The sequence below is a fragment of the Hyla sarda genome, unplaced genomic scaffold, assembly GCF_029499605.1.
Source record: "Hyla sarda isolate aHylSar1 unplaced genomic scaffold, aHylSar1.hap1 scaffold_1651, whole genome shotgun sequence".
Classification (NCBI taxonomy): Eukaryota; Metazoa; Chordata; class Amphibia; order Anura; family Hylidae; genus Hyla; species Hyla sarda.
In genome coordinates, this window is record NW_026608290.1 from 34,565 (window position 1) to 49,228 (window position 14,664).

General features: G+C 46.5%; 6 non-coding genes and 1 pseudogene across 6 annotated transcripts; all 7 read left to right on the forward strand.

Moving 5' to 3' along the window:
- The first annotated feature begins 1,762 nt into the window (after nucleotides 1–1,762).
- On the forward strand, nucleotides 1,763–1,954 carry LOC130311629 (U2 spliceosomal RNA). Its single transcript, XR_008859948.1, has one exon. It is a non-coding gene; the product is annotated as a U2 spliceosomal RNA (small nuclear RNA).
- Nucleotides 1,955–4,040: 2,086 nt separating this feature from the next.
- On the forward strand, nucleotides 4,041–4,233 carry LOC130311632 (U2 spliceosomal RNA). The gene has a single exon (XR_008859951.1). It is a non-coding gene; the product is annotated as a U2 spliceosomal RNA (small nuclear RNA).
- A 2,104-nt stretch (nucleotides 4,234–6,337) lies between these two features.
- On the forward strand, nucleotides 6,338–6,529 carry LOC130311630 (U2 spliceosomal RNA). The gene has a single exon (XR_008859949.1). It is a non-coding gene; the product is annotated as a U2 spliceosomal RNA (small nuclear RNA).
- Nucleotides 6,530–8,607: 2,078 nt separating this feature from the next.
- Nucleotides 8,608–8,767, forward strand: LOC130311638 (U2 spliceosomal RNA; annotated as a pseudogene).
- Nucleotides 8,768–9,460: 693 nt separating this feature from the next.
- On the forward strand, nucleotides 9,461–9,648 carry LOC130311635 (U2 spliceosomal RNA). The gene has a single exon (XR_008859954.1). It is a non-coding gene; the product is annotated as a U2 spliceosomal RNA (small nuclear RNA).
- A 2,090-nt stretch (nucleotides 9,649–11,738) lies between these two features.
- On the forward strand, nucleotides 11,739–11,929 carry LOC130311620 (U2 spliceosomal RNA). The gene has a single exon (XR_008859940.1). It is a non-coding gene; the product is annotated as a U2 spliceosomal RNA (small nuclear RNA).
- Nucleotides 11,930–14,010: 2,081 nt separating this feature from the next.
- LOC130311631 (U2 spliceosomal RNA) lies at nucleotides 14,011–14,201 on the forward strand. The gene has a single exon (XR_008859950.1). It is a non-coding gene; the product is annotated as a U2 spliceosomal RNA (small nuclear RNA).
- The last annotated feature ends 463 nt before the right edge of the window (nucleotides 14,202–14,664 follow it).

The window sequence follows — 14,664 nt, forward strand, 5'->3', positions numbered from 1 at the left end:
TGAAGAAATATAAAATCTCATCCCTTCCCCAATATCGCGCCACACCCCTACCCCTTAATTCCCTGGTTGAACTTGATGGACATATGTCTTTTTTCGACCGTACTAACTATGTAACTATGTAACATAACATGGGGGGGGGGGGGGGGGGGTCTCCTGGCTGTTCACACAGGTGTGTCATTGCTGTACATTGACCATGCATTGCTTCTGTGGTATTGCAAAGGCAAAGACAAATGCTTCCAGCCATCCATTGCACTAATGGATTGGTCATCAGCTGGCTGTCTATGTCCCGCATCAATATAGACCAAAGTACAGAGGGTTAGGCTATGCTATTGTGCACCTACCTGATGCATCAGAAGGTGCGAGGCCCTTGCTAAATTCTGTGCACAGACTTTGAGATCTATGCTTTAGACTGTATCTAAACCTGCTCCAACATGGACTGACATTCTGGCCTACTTTCAGCCGATGCGACTTGTCTGTCGCTGAACAGTCGCTTTTTATGTATTCAGCACCTATGTATAATGTTGTAAAAATGCTCTAGAAGCTAAAGTCGCAGAAATGTCACACATATTTGGCCTGCAACTTTCTGTGCGACAAATTCAGACAGGAAAAATCAGTATAAATCCTTAGAAAATGATCCCCCAGTGTCTCCATCTGCTGGCGGTATTGAATAAGCATTGCTGCACTGATGGGGTATGCATTAGACGAAAAAAAAGAAGAAAAAGAAGAATAATACGCCCAGAAAAGAGGCGAAAAGGAGAAAAACGTAAAAAAACGTTAAAAAAAAGTAAGAGGAAGAGAAGGGAAAAAAAGGTGGAAATGGGTTTAAAAGTGATTTCGGCGGAGAATATATATATATATATATATATATATATATATATATATATATATATGCGCACACACACACATAGATATAAACGTATTCTCCGTTGAGATATTGCAGCCGCTGCTGTGTCCAGGCCCAGGAGCCTTAGCACTGTGCTGTGATGTCACTCAATACCACTGACATCACTAGGTGTAAACAACATCTCTCCTTTGCTGTGTATGTGACTATGGAGCTGTTTGGTGATGTCGTCTATTACGGCCTTCATAGAAGCAACAGGAGATTGTTGCATCCATCTTGAACCCTCAGAACTACAGTGCTATGATGTCACTCACTTCCACAGGCCTTGCAGAGTGTAAACAACAACAACCCAGCTTTGTTGTGTATGTAACCATAGGGATTTGTGATGTCACCTAGAACCTTCACAGCAGCGACAGCTTTATGAGGAGCATCAGCACTGCTCTGCCTGAGCAGAACCATCACCGCCATAGGTTGTCAAATAACCCGGATTTAACCCACACAGGTAAGTCCAATGGGGTGCAGGCATGTCCTCTATGCTTACAGCTTCCCGTGGGTGTTGGTTTGATACCGTTTGGGGACAGCCAAGGAGGCATCTGCAGGCAACAAAGGTAGGTGTGTGCTTGTGTGTGTGTTTCCTATGCAGATCCTAAGCCCAGTGTCACATGCAAGTAGGAGGAGTAAGAAGGGTTCCTGGCAAATCCGGGTTATGGATTGCATTTAAAAAGGCCCCGTGGGAGTGCAATGGGCCCCTGTCTTGCTGCTTAGCAATAATGGTATGGGTTTAGGTTCTGCTGTGTGTACTGGTGGTTGACTGCCCCCCAGCCCAGAGTGTGCATGGAAAATTGTCTGGCAGCCTCCCTGACAGCAAGCAGTGATAGTGCCCATGAAGGGGACCTTGTTGGGCCCGCCCCTTTCACGGTTATCGCTTCTCGGCCTTTTGGCTAAGATCAAGTGTAGTATCTGTTCTTATCAGTTTAATATCTGATACGTCCCCTATCTGGGGACCATATATTAAATGGATTTTTGAGAACGGGGGGCCGATTTCGAAGCTTGCTTCCGTCGCCCTATGCATTGACCCGATATGGCAGTATCTTCGGGTACAGTGCACCACCCCCTTACAGGGTTAAAAAGAAAGATTCCTACTTTCATTGCTACCTGCTTGCTGGCTAGCAGCTAGCCAGCCCTGTGGGCCTTGCTGCTGCTGCAGCCAAAAAACAAAAGGTGGTGCTGCTGCTGCTTCTGCTGCTTCTGCTTCTGCTTGTGTCTGGCCCCTGTTGGAGCGTCCCATGCACAGGACTTCTGCTGCTGCTGGACTAAATGGCCTCCTTAATTGGATCATTTGAGTAGCCAGCACACCTGTGCAGGTAGGGCATGACATGATAGGCAGCTGCCTTGATAGCGGGTGGGTGCTGAATGTTCCTAATTGACAAAATAAGATTAATGCTTATGAAGAAATATAAAATCTCATCCCTTCCCCAATATCGCGCCACACCCCTACCCCTTAATTCCCTGGTTGAACTTGATGGACATATGTCTTTTTTCGACCGTACTAACTATGTAACTATGTAACATAACCATGGGGGGGGTCTCCTGGCTGTTCACACAGGTGTGTCATTGCTGTACATTGACCATGCATTGCTTCTGTCGGTATTGCAAAGGCAAAGACAAATGCTTCCAGCCATCCATTGCACTAATGATTGGTCATCAGCTGGCTGTCTATGTCCCGCATCAATATAGACCAAAGTACAGAGGGTTAGGCTATGCTATTGTGCACCTACCTGATGCATCAGAAGGTGCGAGGCCCTTGCTAAATTCTGTGCACAGACTTTGAGATCTATGCTTTAGACTGTATCTAAACCTGCTCCAACATGGACTGACATTCTGGCCTACTTTCAGCCGATGCGACTTGTCTGTCGCTGAACAGTCGCTTTTTATGTATTCAGCACCTATGTATAATGTTGTAAAAATGCTCTAGAAGCTAAAGTCGCAGAAATGTCACACATATTTGGCCTGCAACTTTCTGTGCGACAAATTCAGACAGGAAAAATCAGTATAAATCCTTAGAAAATGATCCCCCAGTGTCTCCATCTGCTGGCGGTATTGAATAAGCATTGCTGCACTGATGGGGTATGCATTAGACGAAAAAAAAGAAGAAAAAGAAGAATAATACGCCCAGAAAAGAGGCGAAAAGGAGAAAAACGTAAAAAAACGTGAAAAAAAAGTAAGAGGAAGAGAAGGGAAAAAAAGGTGGAAATGGGTTTAAAAGTGATTTCGGCGGAGAAATATATATATATATATATATATATATATATATATATATATATATATGCGCACACACACACATAGATATAAATGTATTCTCCGTTGAGATATTGCAGCCGCTGCTGTGTCCAGGCCCAGGAGCCTTAGCACTGTGCTGTGATGTCACTCAATACCACTGACATCACTAGGTGTAAACAACATCTCTCCTTTGCTGTGTATGTGACTATGGAGCTGTTTGGTGATGTCGTCTATTACGGCCTTCATAGAAGCAACAGGAGATTGTTGCATCCATCTTGAACCCTCAGAACTACAGTTGCTATGATGTCACTCACTTCCACAGGCCTTGCAGAGTGTAAACAACAACAACCCAGCTTTGTTGTGTATGTAACCATAGGGATTTGTGATGTCACCTAGAACCTTCACAGCAGCGACAGCTTTATGAGGAGCATCAGCACTGCTCTGCCTGAGCAGAACCATCACCGCCATAGGTTGTCAAATAACCCGGATTTAACCCACACAGGTAAGTCCAATGGGGTGCAGGCATGTCCTCTATGCTTACAGCTTCCCGTGGGTGTTGGTTTGATACCGTTTGGGGACAGCCAAGGAGGCATCTGCAGGCAACAAAGGTAGGTGTGTGCTTGTGTGTGTGTTTCCTATGCAGATCCTAAGCCCAGTGTCACATGCAAGTAGGAGGAGTAAGAAGGGTTCCTGGCAAATCGGGTTATGGATTGCATTTAAAAAGGCCCCGTGGAGTGCAATGGGCCCCTGTATTGCTGCTTAGCAATAATGGTATGGGTTTAGGTTCTGCTGTGTGTACTGGTGGTTGACTGCCCCCAGCCCAGAGTGTGCATGGAAAATTGTCTGGCAGCCTCCCTGACAGCAAGGCAGTGATAGTGCCCATGAAGGGGACCTTGTTGGGCCCGCCCCTTTCACGGTTATCGCTTCTCGGCCTTTTGGCTAAGATCAAGTGTAGTATCTGTTCTTATCAGTTTTAATATCTGATACGTCCCCTATCTGGGGACCATATATTAAATGGATTTTTGAGAACGGGGGCCGATTTCGAAGCTTGCTTCCGTCGCCCTATGCATTGACCCCGATATGGCAGTATCTTCGGGTACAGTGCACCACCCCCTTACAGGGTTAAAAAGAAAGATTCCTACTTTCATTGCTACCTGCTTGCTGGCTAGCCAGCTAGCCAGCCCTGTGGGCCTTGCTGCTGCTGCAGCCAAAAAACAAAAGGTGGTGCTGCTGCTGCTTCTGCTGCTTCTGCTTCTGCTTGTGTCTGGCCCCTGTTGGAGCGTCCAGGCACAGGACTTCTGCTGCTGCTGACTAAATGGCCTCCTTAATTGGATCATTTGAGAAGCCAGCACACCTGTGCAGGTAGGGCATGACATGATAGGCAGCTGCCTTGATAGCGGGTGGGTGCTGAATGTTCCTAATTGACAAAATAAGATTAATGCTTATGAAGAAATATAAATCTCATCCCTTCCCCAATATCGCGCCACACCCCTACCCCTTAATTCCCTGGTTGAACTTGATGGGACATATGTCTTTTTTCGACCGTACTAACTATGTAACTATGTAACATAACATGGGGGGGGGGGGGGGGGGGGGGGTCTCCTGGCTGTTCACACAGGTGTGTCATTGCTGTACATTGACCATGCATTGCTTCTGTGGTATTGCAAAGGCAAAGACAAATGCTTCCAGCCATCCATTGCACTAATGGATTGGTCATCAGCTGGCTGTCTATGTCCCGCATCAATATAGACCAAAGTACAGAGGGTTAGGCTATGCTATTGTGCACCTACCTGATGCATCAGAAGGTGCGAGGCCCTTGCTAAATTCTGTGCACAGACTTTGAGATCTATGCTTTAGACTGTATCTAAACCTGCTCCAACATGGACTGACATTCTGGCCTACTTTCAGCCGATGCGACTTGTCTGTCGCTGAACAGTCGCTTTTTATGTATTCAGCACCTATGTATAATGTTGTAAAAATGCTCTAGAAGCTAAAGTCGCAGAAATGTCACACATATTGGCCTGCAACTTTCTGTGCGACAAATTCAGACAGGAAAAATCAGTATAAATCCTTAGAAAATGATCCCCCAGTGTCTCCATCTGCTGGCGGTATTGAATAAGCATTGCTGCACTGATGGGGTATGCATTAGACGAAAAAAAAGAAGAAAAAGAAGAATAATACGCCCAGAAAAGAGGCGAAAAGGAGAAAAACGTAAAAAACGTGAAAAAAAAGTAAGAGGAAGAGAAGGGAAAAAAAGGTGGAAATGGGTTTAAAAGTGATTTCGGCGGAGAAATATATATATATATATATATATATATATATATATATATATATATATATATGCGCACACACACACATAGATATAAACGTATTCTCCGTTGAGATATTGCAGCCGCTGCTGTGTCCAGGCCCAGGAGCCTTAGCACTGTGCTGTGATGTCACTCAATACCACTGACATCACTAGGTGTAAACAACATCTCTCCTTTGCTGTGTATGTGACTATGGAGCTGTTTGGTGATGTCGTCTATTACGGCCTTCATAGAAGCAACAGGAGATTGTTGCATCCATCTTGAAACCCTCAGAACTACAGTGCTATGATGTCACTCACTTCCACAGGCCTTGCAGAGTGTTAAACAACAACAACCCAGCTTTGTTGTGTATGTAACCATAGGGATTTGTGATGTCACCTAGAACCTTCACAGCAGCGACAGCTTTATGAGGAGCATCAGCACTGCTCTGCCTGAGCAGAACCATCACCGCCATAGGTTGTCAAATAACCCGGATTTAACCCACACAGGTAAGTCCAATGGGGTGCAGGCATGTCCTCTATGCTTACAGCTTCCCGTGGGTGTTGGTTTGATACCGTTTGGGGACAGCCAAGGAGCATCTGCAGGCAACAAAGGTAGGTGTGTGCTTGTGTGTGTGTTTCCTATGCAGATCCTAAGCCCAGTGTCACATGCAAGTAGGAGGAGTAAGAAGGGTTCCTGGCAAATCCGGGGGTTATGGATTGCATTTAAAAAGGCCCGTGGGAGTGCAATGGGCCCCTGTCTTGCTGCTTAGCAATAATGGTATGGGTTTAGGTTCTGCTGTGTGTACTGGTGGTTGACTGCCCCCCAGCCCAGAGTGTGCATGGAAAATTGTCTGGCAGCCTCCCTGACAGCAAGCAGTGATAGTGCCCATGAAGGGGACCTTGTTGGGCCCGCCCCTTTCACGGTTATCGCTTCTCGGCCTTTTGGCTAAGATCAAGTGTAGTATCTGTTCTTATCAGTTTAATATCTGATACGTCCCCTATCTGGGGACCATATATTAAATGGATTTTTGAGAACGGGGGCCGATTTCGAAGCTTGCTTCCGTCGCCCTATGGCATTGACCCGATATGGCAGTATCTTCGGGTACAGTGCACCACCCCCTTACAGGGTTAAAAAGAAAGATTCCTACTTTCATTGCTACCTGCTTGCTGGCTAGCCAGCTAGCCAGCCCTGTGGGCCTTGCTGCTGCTGCAGCAAAAAACAAAAGGTGGTGCTGCTGCTGCTTCTGCTGCTTCTGCTTCTGCTTGTGTCTGGCCCCTGTTGGAGCGTCCAGGCACAGGACTTCTGCTGCTGCTGACTAAATGGCCTCCTTAATTGGATCATTTGAGTAGCCAGCACACCTGTGCAGGTAGGGCATGACATGATAGGCAGCTGCCTTGATAGCGGGTGGGTGCTGAATGTTCCTAATTGACAAAATAAGATTAATGCTTATGAAGAAATATAAAATCTCATCCCTTCCCCAATATCGCGCCACACCCCTACCCCTTAATTCCCTGGTTGAACTTGATGGACATATGTCTTTTTTCGACCGTACTAACTATGTAACTATGTAACATAACATGGGGGGTGGGTCTCCTGGCTGTTCACACAGGTGTGTCATTGCTGTACATTGACCATGCATTGCTTCTGTGGTATTGCAAAGGCAAAGACAAATGCTTCCAGCCATCCATTGCACTAATGGATTGGTCATCAGCTGGCTGTCTATGTCCCGCATCAATATAGACCAAAGTACAGAGGGTTAGGCTATGCTATTGTGCACCTACCTGATGCATCAGAAGGTGCGAGGCCCTTGCTAAATTCTGTGCACAGACTTTGAGATCTATGCTTTAGACTGTATCTAAACCTGCTCCAACATGGACTGACATTCTGGCCTACTTTCAGCCGATGCGACTTGTCTGTCGCTGAACAGTCGCTTTTTATGTATTCAGCACCTATGTATAATGTTGTAAAAATGCTCTAGAAGCTAAAGTCGCAGAAATGTCACACATATTTGGCCTGCAACTTTCTGTGCGACAAATTCAGACAGGAAAAATCAGTATAAATCCTTAGAAAATGATCCCCCAGTGTCTCCATCTGCTGGCGGTATTGAATAAGCATTGCTGCACTGATGGGGTATGCATTAGACGAAAAAAAAGAAGAAAAAGAAGAATAATACGCCCAGAAAAGAGGCGAAAAGGAGAAAAACGTAAAAAAACGTGAAAAAAAAGTAAGAGGAAGAGAAGGGAAAAAAAGGTGGAAATGGGTTTAAAAGTGATTTCGGCGGAGAAATATATATATATATATATATATATATATATATATATATGCGCACACACACACATAGATATAAACGTATTCTCTGTTGAGATATTGCAGCCGCTGCTGTGTCCAGGCCCAGGAGCCTTAGCACTGTGCTGTGATGTCACTCAATACCACTGACATCACTAGGTGTAAACAACATCTCTCCTTTGCTGTGTATGTGACTATGGAGCTGTTTGGTGATGTCGTCTATTACGGCCTTCATAGAAGCAACAGGAGATTGTTGCATCCATCTTGAACCCTCAGAACTACAGTGCTATGATGTCACTCACTTCCACAGGCCTTGCAGAGTGTAAACAACAACAACCCAGCTTTGTTGTGTATGTAACCATAGGGATTTGTGATGTCACCTAGAACCTTCACAGCAGCGACAGCTTTATGAGGAGCATCAGCACTGCTCTGCCTGAGCAGAACCATCACCGCCATAGGTTGTCAAATAACCCGGATTTAACCCACACAGGTAAGTCCAATGGGGTGCAGGCATGTCCTCTATGCTTACAGCTTCCCGTGGGTGTTGGTTTGATACCGTTTGGGGACAGCCAAGGAGGCATCTGCAGGCAACAAAGGTAGGTGTGTGCTTGTGTGTGTGTTTCCTATGCAGATCCTAAGCCCAGTGTCACATGCAAGTAGGAGGAGTAAGAAGGGTTCCTGGCAAATCCGGGTTATGGATTGCATTTAAAAAGGCCCCGTGGGAGTGCAATGGGCCCCTGTCTTGCTGCTTAGCAATAATGGTATGGGTTTAGGTTCTGCTGTGTGTACTGGTGGTTGACTGCCCCCCAGCCCAGAGTGTGCATGGAAAATTGTCTGGCAGCCTCCCTGACAGCAAGCAGTGATAGTGCCCATGAAGGGGACCTTGTTGGGCCCGCCCCTTTCACGGTTATCGCTTCTCGGCCTTTTGGCTAAGATCAAGTGTAGTATCTGTTCTTATCAGTTTTCATGCTGGTGGGGATGGGTGCTGCATGGAGGATGCAGGTGTACCAGGGCTTTCCGGGGCTGGTTCTGAGGAATCAGCTCGACGGCTGCCCCGATGTGACCTGTTCCCTCCGGGTCTCGCCATGAGGCTGAGAGGGTCTAGAGCCGAGGTACTTTTGTGCCTCGGGGAGTGGTGACCCCGAGGTGCCGGAACTCACTGGGAGAATAGACTCACTGAGTTGAAGCACGGGCACCATAATCTCTTCACCTTGTGGCACTCACCTCTTGATTCCCGGCCTTCTGGCTAGGATCAGAGAAATTTTTATAGATCCGGCCGGATGTCCGGGCAGTATATCTGCACACATTCACTTATTTATTTATTTTTTGTCTCACTGTGTCACTTTTTGTGTGTTGTGTGTTCACAGGATTTGTCAGGATGCGGTAGCCCTTCTGGGTGTCCCTCCTGGCGGTCTAGGGGAGGTGTGTGTGGCCATTAGGTTCCGCACCTCCCTGCAAACACCCCGGGTACTCCTGCTTTGGCAGGGTACCTACCGTAATCGGCTCTGCGGGCAGATACCTTGGCTAACGCCAAGGGGGATGCCGGGAGCATTTGTGGTCCCCTAGTAGCTTCGGCGAAAAGGGACATCGAACCTGGAACCTCGCAGGTACCTTTTGGTCCGGAGGCGAAGGGTAAGGTTTGTTGGGGGGCCTCTCTCCTATCGGAGAAGGGCTTGCGATAGACCGCATCCTTTGTGCACGTTTTTTTAGTGTAACACGTTTGCACTTTTTCTTGCACTTTGGGTGAATCGAAAGCACGTTCCTCGGCTTTAGATAAAAAAAAAAAAAAAAAAAAAATCTGTTCTTATCAGTTTAATATCTGATACGTCCCCTATCTGGGGACCATATATTAAATGGATTTTTGAGAACGGGGGCCGATTTCGAAGCTTGCTTCCGTCGCCCTATGCATTGACCCGATATGGCAGTATCTTCGGGTACAGTGCACCACCCCCTTACAGGGTTAAAAAGAAAGATTCCTACTTTCATTGCTACCTGCTTGCTGGCTAGCCAGCTAGCCAGCCCTGTGGGCCTTGCTGCTGCTGCAGCCAAAAAACAAAAGGTGGTGCTGCTGCTGCTTCTGCTGCTTCTGCTTCTGCTTGTGTCTGGCCCCTGTTGGAGCGTCCAGGCACAGGACTTCTGCTGCTGCTGACTAAATGGCCTCCTTAATTGGATCATTTGAGTAGCCAGCACACCTGTGCAGGTAGGGCATGACATGATAGGCAGCTGCCTTGATAGCGGGTGGGTGCTGAATGTTCCTAATTGACAAAATAAGATTAATGCTTATGAAGAAATATAAAATCTCATCCCTTCCCCAATATCGCGCCACACCCCTACCCCTTAATTCCCTGGTTGAACTTGATGGACATATGTCTTTTTTCGACCGTACTAACTATGTAACTATGTAACATAACATGGGGGGGGGGGGGGGGGGGTCTCCTGGCTGTTCACACAGGTGTGTCATTGCTGTACATTGACCATGCATTGCTTCTGTGGTATTGCAAAGGCAAAGACAAATGCTTCCAGCCATCCATTGCACTAATGGATTGGTCATCAGCTGGCTGTCTATGTCCCGCATCAATATAGACCAAAGTACAGAGGGTTAGGCTATGCTATTGTGCACCTACCTGATGCATCAGAAGGTGCGAGGCCCTTGCTAAATTCTGTGCACAGACTTTGAGATCTATGCTTTAGACTGTATCTAAACCTGCTCCAACATGGACTGACATTCTGGCCTACTTTCAGCCGATGCGACTTGTCTGTCGCTGAACAGTCGCTTTTTATGTATTCAGCACCTATGTATAATGTTGTAAAAATGCTCTAGAAGCTAAAGTCGCAGAAATGTCACACATATTTGGCCTGCAACTTTCTGTGCGACAAATTCAGACAGGAAAAATCAGTATAAATCCTTAGAAAATGATCCCCCAGTGTCTCCATCTGCTGGCGGTATTGAATAAGCATTGCTGCACTGATGGGGTATGCATTAGACGAAAAAAAAGAAGAAAAAGAAGAATAATACGCCCAGAAAAGAGGCGAAAAGGAGAAAAACGTAAAAAAACGTGAAAAAAAAGTAAGAGGAAGAGAAGGGAAAAAAAGGTGGAAATGGGTTTAAAAGTGATTTCGGCGGAGAAATATATATATATATATATATATATATATATATATATATATGCGCACACACACACATAGATATAAACGTATTCTCCGTTGAGATATTGCAGCCGCTGCTGTGTCCAGGCCCAGGAGCCTTAGCACTGTGCTGTGATGTCACTCAATACCACTGACATCACTAGGTGTAAACAACATCTCTCCTTTGCTGTGTATGTGACTATGGAGCTGTTTGGTGATGTCGTCTATTACGGCCTTCATAGAAGCAACAGGAGATTGTTGCATCCATCTTGAACCCTCAGAACTACAGTGCTATGATGTCACTCACTTCCACAGGCCTTGCAGAGTGTAAACAACAACAACCCAGCTTTGTTGTGTATGTAACCATAGGGATTTGTGATGTCACCTAGAACCTTCACAGCAGCGACAGCTTTATGAGGAGCATCAGCACTGCTCTGCCTGAGCAGAACCATCACCGCCATAGGTTGTCAAATAACCCGGATTTAACCCACACAGGTAAGTCCAATGGGGTGCAGGCATGTCCTCTATGCTTACAGCTTCCCGTGGGTGTTGGTTTGATACCGTTTGGGGACAGCCAAGGAGGCATCTGCAGGCAACAAAGGTAGGTGTGTGCTTGTGTGTGTGTTTCCTATGCAGATCCTAAGCCCAGTGTCACATGCAAGTAGGAGGAGTAAGAAGGGTTCCTGGCAAATCCGGGTTATGGATTGCATTTAAAAAGGCCCCGTGGGAGTGCAATGGGCCCCTGTCTTGCTGCTTAGCAATAATGGTATGGGTTTAGGTTCTGCTGTGTGTACTGGTGGTTGACTGCCCCCCAGCCCAGAGTGTGCATGGAAAATTGTCTGGCAGCCTCCCTGACAGCAAGCAGTGATAGTGCCCATGAAGGGGACCTTGTTGGGCCCGCCCCTTTCACGGTTATCGCTTCTCGGCCTTTTGGCTAAGATCAAGTGTAGTATCTGTTCTTATCAGTTTAATATCTGATACGTCCCCTATCTGGGGACCATATATTAAATGGATTTTTGAGAACGGGGGCCGATTTCGAAGCTTGCTTCCGTCGCCCTATGCATTGACCCGATATGGCAGTATCTTCGGGTACAGTGCACCACCCCCTTACAGGGTTAAAAAGAAAGATTCCTACTTTCATTGCTACCTGCTTGCTGGCTAGCCAGCTAGCCAGCCCTGTGGGCCTTGCTGCTGCTGCAGCCAAAAAACAAAAGGTGGTGCTGCTGCTGCTTCTGCTGCTTCTGCTTCTGCTTGTGTCTGGCCCCTGTTGGAGCGTCCAGGCACAGGACTTCTGCTGCTGCTGACTAAATGGCCTCCTTAATTGGATCATTTGAGTAGCCAGCACACCTGTGCAGGTAGGGCATGACATGATAGGCAGCTGCCTTGATAGCGGGTGGGTGCTGAATGTTCCTAATTGACAAAATAAGATTAATGCTTATGAAGAAATATAAAATCTCATCCCTTCCCCAATATCGCGCCACACCCCTACCCCTTAATTCCCTGGTTGAACTTGATGGACATATGTCTTTTTTCGACCGTACTAACTATGTAACTATGTAACATAACATGGGGGGGGGTCTCCTGGCTGTTCACACAGGTGTGTCATTGCTGTACATTGACCATGCATTGCTTCTGTGGTATTGCAAAGGCAAAGACAAATGCTTCCAGCCATCCATTGCACTAATGGATTGGTCATCAGCTGGCTGTCTATGTCCCGCATCAATATAGACCAAAGTACAGAGGGTTAGGCTATGCTATTGTGCACCTACCTGATGCATCAGAAGGTGCGAGGCCCTTGCTAAATTCTGTGCACAGACTTTGAGATCTATGCTTTAGACTGTATCTAAACCTGCTCCAACATGGACTGACATTCTGGCCTACTTTCAGCCGATGCGACTTGTCTGTCGCTGAACAGTCGCTTTTTATGTATTCAGCACCTATGTATAATGTTGTAAAAATGCTCTAGAAGCTAAAGTCGCAGAAATGTCACACATATTTGGCCTGCAACTTTCTGTGCGACAAATTCAGACAGGAAAAATCAGTATAAATCCTTAGAAAATGATCCCCCAGTGTCTCCATCTGCTGGCGGTATTGAATAAGCATTGCTGCACTGATGGGGTATGCATTAGACGAAAAAAAAGAAGAAAAAGAAGAATAATACGCCCAGAAAAGAGGCGAAAAGGAGAAAAACGTAAAAAAACGTGAAAAAAAAGTAAGAGGAAGAGAAGGGAAAAAAAGGTGGAAATGGGTTTAAAAGTGATTTCGGCGGAGAATATATATATATATATATATATATATATATATATATATATATGCGCACACACACACATAGATATAAACGTATTCTCCGTTGAGATATTGCAGCCGCTGCTGTGTCCAGGCCCAGGAGCCTTAGCACTGTGCTGTGATGTCACTCAATACCACTGACATCACTAGGTGTAAACAACATCTCTCCTTTGCTGTGTATGTGACTATGGAGCTGTTTGGTGATGTCGTCTATTACGGCCTTCATAGAAGCAACAGGAGATTGTTGCATCCATCTTGAACCCTCAGAACTACAGTGCTATGATGTCACTCACTTCCACAGGCCTTGCAGAGTGTAAACAACAACAACCCAGCTTTGTTGTGTATGTAACCATAGGGATTTGTGATGTCACCTAGAACCTTCACAGCAGCGACAGCTTTATGAGGAGCATCAGCACTGCTCTGCCTGAGCAGAACCATCACCGCCATAGGTTGTCAAATAACCCGGATTTAACCCACACAGGTAAGTCCAATGGGGTGCAGGCATGTCCTCTATGCTTACAGCTTCCCGTGGGTGTTGGTTTGATACCGTTTGGGGACAGCCAAGGAGGCATCTGCAGGCAACAAAGGTAGGTGTGTGCTTGTGTGTGTGTTTCCTATGCAGATCCTAAGCCCAGTGTCACATGCAAGTAGGAGGAGTAAGAAGGGTTCCTGGCAAATCCGGGTTATGGATTGCATTTAAAAAGGCCCCGTGGGAGTGCAATGGGCCCCTGTCTTGCTGCTTAGCAATAATGGTATGGGTTTAGGTTCTGCTGTGTGTACTGGTGGTTGACTGCCCCCCAGCCCAGAGTGTGCATGGAAAATTGTCTGGCAGCCTCCCTGACAGCAAGCAGTGATAGTGCCCATGAAGGGGACCTTGTTGGGCCCGCCCCTTTCACGGTTATCGCTTCTCGGCCTTTTGGCTAAGATCAAGTGTAGTATCTGTTCTTATCAGTTTAATATCTAATACGTCCCCTATCTGGGGACCATATATTAAATGGATTTTTGAGAACGGGGGCCGATTTCGAAGCTTGCTTCCGTCGCCCTATGCATTGACCCGATATGGCAGTATCTTCGGGTACAGTGCACCACCCCCTTACAGGGTTAAAAAGAAAGATTCCTACTTTCATTGCTACCTGCTTGCTGGCTAGCCAGCTAGCCAGCCCTGTGGGCCTTGCTGCTGCTGCAGCCAAAAAACAAAAGGTGGTGCTGCTGCTGCTTCTGCTGCTTCTGCTTCTGCTTGTGTCTGGCCCCTGTTGGAGCGTCCAGGCACAGGACTTCTGCTGCTGCTGACTAAATGGCCTCCTTAATTGGATCATTTGAGTAGCCAGCACACCTGTGCAGGTAGGGCATGACATGATAGGCAGCTGCCTTGATAGCGGGTGGGTGCTGAATGTTCCTAATTGACAAAATAAGATTAATGCTTATGAAGAAATATAAAATCTCATCCCTTCCCCAATATCGCGCCACACCCCTACCCCTTAATTCCCTGGTTGAACTTGATGGACATATGTCTTTTTTCGACCGTACTAACTATGTAACTATGTAACATAACAT